Source organism: Carlito syrichta, unplaced genomic scaffold (genome assembly GCF_000164805.1).
Source record: "Carlito syrichta isolate Samal-C Ts95f unplaced genomic scaffold, Tarsius_syrichta-2.0.1 Scaffold117980, whole genome shotgun sequence".
In the NCBI taxonomy this organism is placed as follows: Eukaryota; Metazoa; Chordata; class Mammalia; order Primates; family Tarsiidae; genus Carlito; species Carlito syrichta.
Window position 1 is genome coordinate 64773 of NW_007062076.1, and position 11684 is coordinate 76456.

General features: G+C 43.9%; 1 pseudogene; it reads left to right on the top strand.

The window, feature by feature from the left end:
• The first annotated feature begins 10614 nt into the window (after positions 1-10614).
• Positions 10615-11204, top strand: LOC103249215 (annotated as a pseudogene).
• The last annotated feature ends 480 nt before the right edge of the window (positions 11205-11684 follow it).

The window sequence follows — 11684 nt, forward strand, 5'->3', positions numbered from 1 at the left end:
AGAAGAGGAATTTAGACCTCATACCTTACAAAAAAAATTAACTCTGAATAGACCCTAGGCCTAAGTGCAAAAGTTTAAACTATAAAACTTTTAGGAAATAAACATAGGATAATATGTTGTGACTTTGGGTTAGGCAGTGTTCTTAGATGCCAAAAACACAAATGGTAAAAGAAAAAAAAATTGTACTTCCTCAGAATGAAAACTTCAAAAGACACCATTAGGAAAATGAAAAAACGAGCCACCAAGTAGTAGAAAATATTTTAATTATATATCTGATAAAGGACATGTACTCAGAATATATAAGGAACTCCTACAACTCTATAAGAAGACATACAACACATTTTTTAAAAGGCAAAATATCCGAATAGCTATTTCACCAAAAAACAAGCAAATGGCTAATACAAGTATAATAGATCTTCAACTCCATTAGTCACTAGGGAAATGCAAATCTAAACCACAATGGTTTACCACTTCATGCTGACTACAGTGATTATAATCAAAATGGTACAACTACCTTTAAAAAAATTGTTGGCCCAGTGCAGTGACTCACACCTATAATCCCAGCACTTTGGGAGGCCAAGATGAGAGGATTGCCTGAGCCCATGGACTCAAGACCAGCCTGGGCAACTTGGTGAGATCTCACCTCTACAACAAATCAAAAAAATTAGTCAGGTGTGGTGGCACACCTGTAGTTTCAGCCACTTGGAAGCCTGAGGCAGAAGGATTGCCTGAGCCCAGCAGGTCAAGGCTGTGGTGCCCTTGAGCATGCCACTGCACTCCAGCCTGGGTGGCTGAGGAAGACTCCAACTTAAAAAAAAAATTTGTCTGTTTCTTAAAAAGCTGAATGTCAGTTTACTATACAATCTAGGAACTCCCCTCTAGGTACCTACACAAGAGAAATAAAAAGATATGACTATATAAAAAGTGGCACACAAATTTTCATAGCAGTATTTTTTATAATAGTCAAATATGGAAAAAAATCCAAATATTCATTGACTGACGGATGGATACGCAAAATGTGGTATAATGTACATTGAAATTGTACTCAACTACAAGAAGGAACAAACTATGGATACATGCTACACCATGAATGAACCTCCAAAAACATTATAGTAAGTGAAGTAAGCCACCCATAGACAGACATATAAATATATGAAATGTCTAGAAAGACCAAATCTATAAAGACAGCAAGTGACCCAGTGGCTGCCTGGGCCTGGGAGGGGATAAACTGCTAATGGGCAGGAGGGATTATTTTCAGGGTGAGGGGAATATTCTAAAACTGGATTGTGGTGATGATGCACCACTTTTACATCATAAAATTATATGCTTAAAACAGGTACATTTCATTGTATGTGAATTATAACTCAATGAAGCTATTAAAGATGTACTTGTCAAATATATGTGTAAGAAAAGACTGGAAGACAGTAAGTCAAACAACAGCTTCTGTTGTCTTTGGGCAGCAGGACCATGGATGATTTATATTTTCTCCCTTATTTTTTTCTATGCTTTCTAAGAGCTCTACAGTGGGTCTGCAGTTCTCAAATACCCAGAAAATCAGCAAGTATATACTGGGGGGGCAGGATGCAGGTGAGGCACAACTTGTCATTTGTTGGCTTTGGTGACAGGAGCTATCATTTTTAAATTACCAGATGCTTCTCTAACAGGAAAAGCTCCTGCCTGTATTCGTGCAGAAGGCCTAGAGTTGTCCTCCATAGCTCTGTAGCTGGAAGAGTGACAGACATATCATCTTGACAAAGGCTGTCCCTGGAAGCATCCCTTGGGTAAAAAGGGATTCAAGAGTCACAGCAGGAGTGAGGGGTGAGCAAGCTCATGGGGGGGAACCCTCCTGGAGGGAAAGGAATGGAGTCCTTGACCTCTTCCCTTTTAAAGTTTTTAAGAAAAAAATAGTTGTATTGACTACAATGTCCAACAGAAAAAATGCACAGGTAACAAACAAACAACTCAGTGGGTTCTCATGAGGTTTAGCTAGCACTCAGATCAAGAAACAGAACATTCCAGAAGCCACTTTGTGCCCCAGTCAGAACTCCCCCAGGGGTAATCTGTCTTCTGATTTCTTATGTCCACTGTTGGTCCCTTTTTACTGCTTGGAATTTTGTATGTATGTATGTACGTATAAACTTGCAGTATGTTCTTTGTGTTGACTTTCTCTGCTCAATATTATATTTGTGGGACTCACATAGGCTGTTATGAAAAACAGTGGCTTGTTTGCTCTCGCTTCTGTATATTATTCCATGATGTGAGTATACCTTCATTTCTTTATTTATTTCACTGTTGCTAGACTTTTGGATCACTTGCAACTTTGACTCCTGTGAATATCCTTCCACTTGCTTTTGTGCTCACATGCATCCCTGGAGCTGCCAGGCCAGAGGGGCAGCATGGATTTATTTAGCTTCAGTAGATACTGTCAAACAGTTTCCCAAAAATAGTTATACCTATTTCCATCCCCCACCAGTAGGTTGTGGCAGTTACTGTTACTCTACATTCTTGCCAACACTAGTTACTGTCTGCCTTTTGATCTTAGCCATTATGGTGGGTGTATGGTGGTATTGGGTTGCAGTTTCATTTGCATTTCCCTGATGGCTGATGAAGTTGAGCACATTTTCATGTGCTTGCTGGCTATTGGATTTTTTTTTTTTTTTTTTTTACCTATTTCATTACTGGTTTGTCTGCCATATTGATTTGTGGGAATTTTTTTTCTATATTTTGAATATAAGTACATTGTCAGAAATATGTAATACAAATCGCTACCTCTAGCTGGCATCTTCACCCTCTTAATGGTACTATTTGATGAATGGCAGCTTTTAATTTTAACAAAGTCCAATTTATTACTTTTTTCCCTTTATGAGTAGTGTGTTTTTTTGCTCTGTTTACATTTGCTGCTCCCAAGATGATGAAAATGTTCTCTCTTCTGAAGCCTTTGTCATTTTACCTTTCACATTTAGATGTCCAGTCCCACTGGAATTCATCACTGTCTATAAATGGACAGTGTGAGGCAGGCAAGATTTGACATCACCAGAACCTCTCTGAGTTGGCAGAGACTGAGGCCATGTGGGAGGGACCTGGTGTGACTTGGGGGGGAGAGCTGGTGCAGCTCTGCCCAGGGTTCACACTGGCCACGTCACTGACCCAGCAGCTGACTGGTGCAAAAGGGCTGGGGCCTGGAGAGCCCAGGTGACTGTCGGCACAGAGCACCCATGGTCCACTGCATGGGCTCATCCCCCTAGTGCCATTGTGTCTGTGTTGCAGACTTGAGGGGCAGTCACAGCTGAGTGGATGCAGGCCGAGGCCCCTCCTTCTTTCCAGCACGCTGTGGGACCACTACCAGACCAGGTGGGCACCATCACAACAGCAAAAGCAATGGACTATGTAAGATCTCCCCTGCGTGGCAGCTTCCTTCAAGGCTATGAGGACCTCTGCAGAAGGAAGCAGGGTTAGCTTCTCCACTTCTCTACGCCTGGGTGCAGAGGGCCTGGCCCTTTTGGACTGCGCCTCCAAGGCTTGTGGGCAACTGCACATGGGCAGCCTGGTGGGCTAATTTGAATACTTGAATATTAAAAAGAGATGTGACTGGGGAAGTGGGTCATACCAGTAGATAAATGGATCATTCTTCAGACCTTCAGAGCAGTGTGTTTTCATACAGCTCAGCTGGAACTTCCTGAGGAAGAGGTAATTCTCCCAATTGACCCCACCAAAAGAACAAGCTGCTTTAAAAAATATTATTCTGAGGCCGGGCACGGTGGCTCAAGCCTGTAATCCCAGCACTTTGAGAGGCAGAGGCGAGAGGACTGCCTGAGCCTGGGGGTTCAAGACCAGCCTGGACAACTTGGTGAGACCTTGCCTCTACAATAAATCACAAAAACTAGGCAGACTTGGTGGCATGTGTCTGTAGTTCCATCTACTTGGAAGGCTGAGGCAGAAGGATCACCTCAGTCCAGCAGGTCAAGGATGCAGTGGCCATGAGCGTGCCACTGCACTCCAGCCTGGGAGACAGAGTGAGACTCCAACTCAGAAAAAAAAAATATTCTGGTTGAGTTTCCACTACCTGGTATAGGCCAGAGCAGAGGCTTGCCAGGAGACCTCCCCTAAAGCACTCCACATCAGCGCTGAATTATAGGTTGCCTTCCAGAACTTTTTACATGGTCTTGGATGGTTGATTTAAAATATAGTCTATCAAAGGAGTAACAATAAAGCTTTGCTCTCCACTGAACAAAAAGGCCTCTTCCAGTTGCTGTGCTTGGTTTTCTTCCCTCAGCTTCAACTCTTTCAGCCTTCTAGCAGGAAGGACCCTCACTCAAGGCAGTCATTTCTCTTTGGGGGGTTAGAGTCTCACTTTTTCACCCAGTCTGGAGTGCAGTGGTACACCCCCAGCTACCGCAGCCACAACCTGGAGGGCTTGGCGAGCCTTCTGCCTCAGCCTTCCAAGTAGCTGGAACTACAGGCAGAACTACCACACCCAGCTAATTTTTTGTTTTATTGTAGAGACAGATCTTGCCATGTTGCCCAGGCGGTCTCGAACCCACGGGTTCAGGCAATCTTATCATCTTGGCCTCCCAAAGTGCTGGGATTATAGGTTTGAGCCACCACACTTGGCCAAGGCATCCATTTCAAGCACAGTGGGAGTCGCCACCACTCGACAGATATGAAGGCCCTTCCTCATGGGCTCTCTCCTCTTCCATATGATGACCACCACCTGGGGCTCTGCCCTTCTCTTATGTCTCAAAGGCAGTCGAAACACTGATGAAGTCCTTCTGGCCTGGTGGAAGAGGGCAGGCCTTAGGATGGATTTGCCTGCGATGAGTTCGGCCTCTGTCATTTCCTACCAGCTATAGAACTCCGGGCAAGTTCTTAATCCTTCTTAGCTTCAGTTCTCTCAGCAGTGAAATGAGGACAATGCCTATCTCATGGAGTTGTTATGAGGATCCATCCATGTAATGAATCTCAAGAGTTCAAGTGTCTTTTTGGAACACAGTAGGCACTCAACAATATTAGTTATTTTTACATTTTAAGCCATCATCTCCTGTGGGTGCAAGTGCAGAGTCCACCTATTTGAACAGACCAGAGACAGAGCGTGAGGTGTTGGCCTAGCCCTCTTTGGAAATTTACATCACTTGCAAAGCTCCATTGTGAAACATTGAAACATTGATGTGGAAGAAAGGAAGACAAAGCCCAGACTCTGAATCAATGGGCAGGTGTCTGTGTTTCAGAGACTCCACAGGAGGGTGGGCCCAGTGACTCACCACGGTGGTCTTTTTACTTTTACTAGTGACCAATCTGAATTTTCCCATTACATGGCAATGATTCACTGCTGTCGTGGGTATGTAACTGGGGTTGTTTTTTTTTTTTGTTTTTTGGTGGTTTTTTTTGAGTTGGAGTCTCACTCGGTCGCCCAGACTGGAGTGCAGCAGCCGCTCCCGGCCACCACAGCCTCGCCTGCTGGGCTCTGGCGATCCTTCTGCCTCAGCCTTCTGAGTAGCCGGAATTACAGGCGAGTGCTACCACACCCGGATGATTTTTTGATTTATTGTAGAGATGAGGTCTTGCTGCCCAGGTGGGTCTTGAACCCGCGGGCTCAGGCAATCCACTCAACTCAGCCTCCCAAAGGCGCGGGATTACAGGCTGAGCCACCGAGCCCAGCTTAACTGGGGTTGTTTTTATCTGTTGGGGTGTCTGTGTCTGTATTTCTATGTCACTCCTGGGAGGCTTTGAAGAAACTTTTCTTACACACCCTGGTACATGCTATACCAAACCATTGTTGAAATGCCATCCCTTGAGAATGAAATAACCTGCCTCTTTTTTCTCTAAGAAGTGAGCAGCTGAATGGTGAATTGAGCCCTGGACTTGGAATGAGGAGACCCCCACAAAGCCTGGCTTCGCCATAGACTCCCCCCACCCCATGTTCCTTACCATCTGTAGCCTCAGTGGCTCCATCTTAAAATAAAATGGGCTACAACAAACCTAATCTCTGGTATGCAAAGAATTTACAATATTGAACATTTCTCATTGGGTCTTTCTGCTAGACAAGAGTTTCAGAGTATTTCCTATCAAACATGAAGTGTGAGGCAATTCAAAGGTAGCAAAAGAGACTAAGTTACACAGTGGGGTGGGGGGAGATCATGGATTTATGCTAGACTTCTCAAAACTAAATTGCTCTATCTAACCTGGGAGGAGTGGGATTTCCATCATTTCCTCCATCCCTCTTTTGCTGTAAATAATAAATAGAGGGAGGCTTAAAAAGCACTAGTATCACTGGTGTCATTCTGATGATGGTGCTGAAGAGACCAACTTCAGTCCAGGATGAGTGGGCTTCACAGAGCCACTTACTGCATTTGCACTTGCCTTGTTCATCCTTGAAAGGAGCTCCATGTCCCAGGATTGGTTGAGTAATATTAGCCCCTTATGCACATCATTGGGCTACCCTGCCAGTAAGACCTGTGTCTTAATGACCACTCAGAGTCTGAACATTATTTTCATTTTTAATTTTTGTCCTTGGCACTTCTTGGGCTTCTTCAATGTATGGATTGATATCATTCATCAGTTCTAAAAAAAATTCTCAAACACTATCATTTCAAATAATACCTTTGCTCCCTTCTGGAACACCCATAAAATGTATTTAGATTTTTTCACTCTATCGTTCCTGTCCCCAAAACTTTTTTCATAATTTCATCTTTTGTCTTTCAGTGCTCTTATTTGGGTAATTTATTCTGATCCATCTTCCAGTTCACTCATTCTTTCTTTGTCTATATCTAATCTCCTATTAAACTCATCTATTGATTTTTAAAAGTCAGTTATTGTATTTTTTTCATTTCTATAAGAAAGATTTATTTGATTTTTTAAAAATTCTGATAGATAATTTTTTTATAGTTCTGTCTTTTCTGCAGATATTCTTAAGTTTGTATTTTTTTTAACATAGCAATTTAATAATTTGTTTCTTATTACTTCATTATATGAAATATTTGGGGATCAGTCTGTCTATTCTTTCTGCTTATTATTTGCTCTTACTGCCGTATTTCCTTGTATGTTTTATTTTTCACTAAGTGCTGCTTACTCTTTTTGAATATTACTTGGTGGGAATGTTTTGGGGATGAATGTTACATCTACCAGAATGCATTTGCACTTACTTCTTTTGTGTACCTGGGGACACTTCCATTCTAGGGAACTTGCTTAAAGTTTTTGGACCATTCAGGTGATATTAATTTGGATTCCAGACTGTCCAAAGGTCAATATGTGCTTACAACTTCCCAGAGATGAGCTTTTCTTCTGATCTCAGCACCAAGAAACCTTGTAGCCTCTCAAGGGATAGAGGAAAGAATATGAAGAGTTACTTCTGGTTCACACTAATCTTGGGTGTGCAACCCTTCAGAGTTCTAGTATAATGGGCTGGAAAGTTTCTACTAACCAGGCATGATGGTTCACACCTATAATCCCAGCACTTTGGGAGGCTAAGGTGAGAGGATTGCCTGAGCCCATGGGTTTGAGACCAGCCTGGACAACTTGGTGAGACTTCATCTCTACAATAAAAATTTTAAAAATTAGCCAGGCATGGTGGCACATGCCTGTAGGTCCAGTTACTTGGAAGGCTGAAGCAGAAGGATCACCTGAGCCCTGTAGGTCGAGGCTGCAGTGGCCATCAGCGTGCTACTCCACTTCAGCCTGGGTGACAGAGTAAGACTCCAACTCAAAAAAAAAAAAAGTTTCTAGTAAGCTCCCAACCTTACATGGGTTCTGGACTTGGAAACCTGATAGATTAATTTTCTTCTTCTAAGTATAATGATGGCTTTATTGGTAGAACACCAAACCCTATGCAATTATGGAAGGACACAAGGCTGCTTGAAATAAAACCTACTACATTCTTCTTGCTATATCAGATATGGTTGGCACTTGCTCAGATTAAATACCCTGAAACCATCAAAACCACACAACCAATTCAGAGAATTTTAGGGTTTTACATGTGCAAAGTGAATCTGTTAGGAATGCTTTCAATGACAAGTAGTAGAAATGTGAAAAATAGAAACTTATTTTTCTTACAGAACAAGACATCTAGAGGAAGACAATTGGTGGTGTTGGTTCATATGTTCAAAAATGCTTGGGGTGGGGAGTGAGGTGTCCAGGCTCCTTCTCTAGTTCCCCTCTGGTATGTCAACCTTTCCTCATGCTCATCATTTTATGGCTATAAAATGACCTCTATTAATTCTAAATGTCATGTCCATGTTTAAGGCAGGGCAAAAAGGAAAAAGACAGCACCAGCCACATCTGTCTCTCTCTCTTTTTTTTTTTTTTTTTTTTTTGAGTTGGAGTCTCACTCTGTTGCCCAGGCTGGAGTGCAACAGCCGCCACAGCCTCAACCTGCTGGGCTCAGGAGATCCTTCTGCCTCAGCCTTCCAAGTAGGTGGAACTACAGGCATACGCCACCATGCCTGGCTAATATTTTGATTTATTGTAGAGATGAGGTCTCACCAAGTTGCCCAGGCTGGTCTCGAGCCTGTGATCTCAGGCAGTCCCCTCACCTCAGCCTCCCAAAGTGCTGGAGTTATAGGTATGAGCCACCACGCCCGGCTCACATCTACCTGTCATTCGGAAGGCAAAAGCTTCCTCAAAAACCTCCTAGCAGTCCCTTCCATGTGTCTCATTGTCCAAGACACAGTCACATGACTATCCCCAGCTATGGGGAGCCTTGAGAAAACAAGTACCTGGCAAAATGGAATCACATTGTCATGGTTGCTTAGACCAGTCGTGGTGATCCTCTCGGACTGAGCTCACTCCCACTCTGGATACAGTCAGGATTGTGCTAAAAAAGGCAGAAAAAGTCCAGGTGCAGTGGCCCAAACCTGTAATCCCAACACTTTGGGAGGCCAAGGCAAGAGATTGCCTATGTCCAGGGGTTCAAGACCAGCCTGGGCAACTTGGTGAGACCTCGCCCCTACAATAAATCAAAAAATTAGCCTGGTGTGGTGACATGTGTCTGTAGTTTCAGTTACTTGGAAGACTGAGGTGAAAGAATCACCTGAACCCAGCAGGTCAAGGCTGTGGTAGCCCTGAGCATGCCACTTTACTCCAGCCTGGGTGACAGAGTGAGACTCTGACCAAAAAAAAAAAAAGGCAGAAAGAGGGAACTGGCTGTGGGAGGCAACCCAGAGCGGTCACACTCGGAGCTGACTGTGCCCACTACCCAGCAAAGCAGCACAAAGTCAACCCACTTAAGTGGGACCCTGCCTTGTTGGGAGCCTCCAGAAAGTAGGCTTCCAAGCTAGAAGACAGTCTTCCCAATATAAAGCGCGTGCGCACATACACATACTGCCTGGGAGAGAAGATTGCCCTTAAAGAAGACTGCACTTGGATGTGGATAAAGCCAAGGGAATCCAGCAGTGGTCAAGGTAAAGAGAGCATGCGGTTTCCAGGCCAGGCATCTGGGTGAGCAAGCAGCAGGTTTTCCCCTTTCGGTGCCAGAAAGAGGTGTAGACAGGGACACTGGAATCAGAAGAACTTCCTCCCTAATCATGATCCTTTCAGAAGATTACACCCACAGCATTTTCTCTTTAGCATAAGCATCAGATAGGGCAAGGGTCCAGGAGAACACACCTGTCCTGCTTTGAGGTCCAATTGGCACCAGTGGTTGTCCTACCCTTCTAGATATGAAGTACTCAACCTGCCTGCTGTAGGAATTGTAGCTGTGCCACCTTTTCAGAGCTGAGCATGGGAACCCACTGGGCAAGCGCACAACAGCAGCCCACTGTTTCCATATTCCCAACATGGGCGAACCTCACTAGTCTTCAGTTCTAAGGGGCTGTTGAATGACAGACAAGGCTTCCCTGTGGCAAGGGTATGGGGGCTGAGTTGGGAGGATGAGGATAGCAGAAATCCATCCCTGAAGGGCTATTCTAGGGAGGAAGAAGCAGACTTTTCCTAAGCTATCCACAATGTTTTTTTCCCTTTCTCTTGTGTGCACTCCCCAGACCCAGGGCCTTTGCACAACCTACTCCTCTGCCTAAAATGTTACCCACCTCTCCCAGCCGTAATCTGATTAAATACTTCGACAGAGACTTCAGATCTCAGTTTTGGCATCAGCTCCTTGCAGAATCTCCTGACAAGGTGCTCCTGTGACTAATATCTACAGCACTTCTCCTACATATGTAGCACTTGTGACCCTTCAAATTACCTACTTTCTACCCAGCTTTCCCATCAGATTGGAAGCTACAAAAGGCTGGAGTGGCATCTGCTTCATTTATTGCTGTATTGTCAGTGCCTAGCACGTACCTAGTGGGCTCTGAACATGCATTCATGGAATGAAGGAGGGAATGAAACACCTAAAGCTACAAATAGAAGATTAGTCCATGACCTGTGACAACGTTCATGATACAGTGTTAAGATAAATGTGTGTGTGTGTGTGTGTGTGTGTGTGGTGTGTAAAGGAGGGGGCATAACATATACACACAAGATGATATAATTTTAGGGAAAACATCCAAGGAGAATACTGGGAGTACAGTGGAAAGAACTATAACAAAATGCTAACCATAATAATTCTGGGCCACCAGAATTTGATGAGCTCTCGCGAGGCTTGGACCTCTTCCTAAGCCGGTGTTCAGCAAGCAGAAGGTCATGCTCAGTTGGAGCATAGAGATCATGAAGCCCAGTGACAAGAAACCAGATGAGTTTGAGTCTGGCATCTCCCAGGCTTGCCTGGAGTTGGGGATGAACTTGGACTTCAAGGCTCAGCTCAGGGAGCTCAACATAACAGCAGCCAAGGAAATTGAAGTTGGTGGTGATCGGAAAGCTATCATAATCTTTGTTCCCATTCCTCAACTGAAGTCTTTCCAGAAACTCCAAGTCCAACTAGTACGTAAATTGGAGAAAAAGTTCAGTGGGAAACATATTGTCTTTATTGCTCAGCAGAGAATTTTACCTAGGCCAACTTGAAAAAACTGCACAAAAAATAAGCAAAAGTGTCCCGGGAACCATGATCTGGGCCTTAAGCTGTGCACAACGCCATCCTTGAGGACTTGGTCTTCCCAAGGATAATTGTGGGCAAGAGAGTCTTCGTGAAGCTGGACGGCAGCCAGTTCATCAAGGTGCACTTGGACAAAGCATGGCAGAACAATATGGAACACAAGGTTGAAACGTTTTCTGGTGTCTACAAGAAACTCATGAGCAAGGATGTTAATTTTGAATTCCCAGAGTTTCAGTTGTAAACGAAAGTGACTAAAGAAAGTATATTCACAGTAAAAAAAAAAAATCTTAACTGTGTGACTACAGGCAATTTTAATATTCTTATAACTTTCTGTAATTTCCAAATTCTCTGTAATATGCTTTTTTCTGTTTTTTTTAATCTTTATTTATTTCTAAATAGTTTAGGGGGGTACAGATAGTTTTTGGTCTGGGCTTTAAGTGCACCCACCACCTCTACCTGTGCACTTTGTACCTGATATGTAATGTGTCTTTTTATTGCCTTGAAAATGAAAAAGATGTGTGAACCCTTCAATAGACAGAAGGAAGGCGGAAGGCAAGAAGATGTTAGATAAACATTAGAGGCATCTGCTGCTGATCAGAGTTGCTCTGGGCAGGGGGGACATCCAGTCAGGGAGGAGCAGGAGCTCATGGGACAGGGGCAGTGAAGGTCATGGAAGCCTCAGAAGGTCACTGGCAGCGGTGACCTCCCTGGTCCCCAGGGC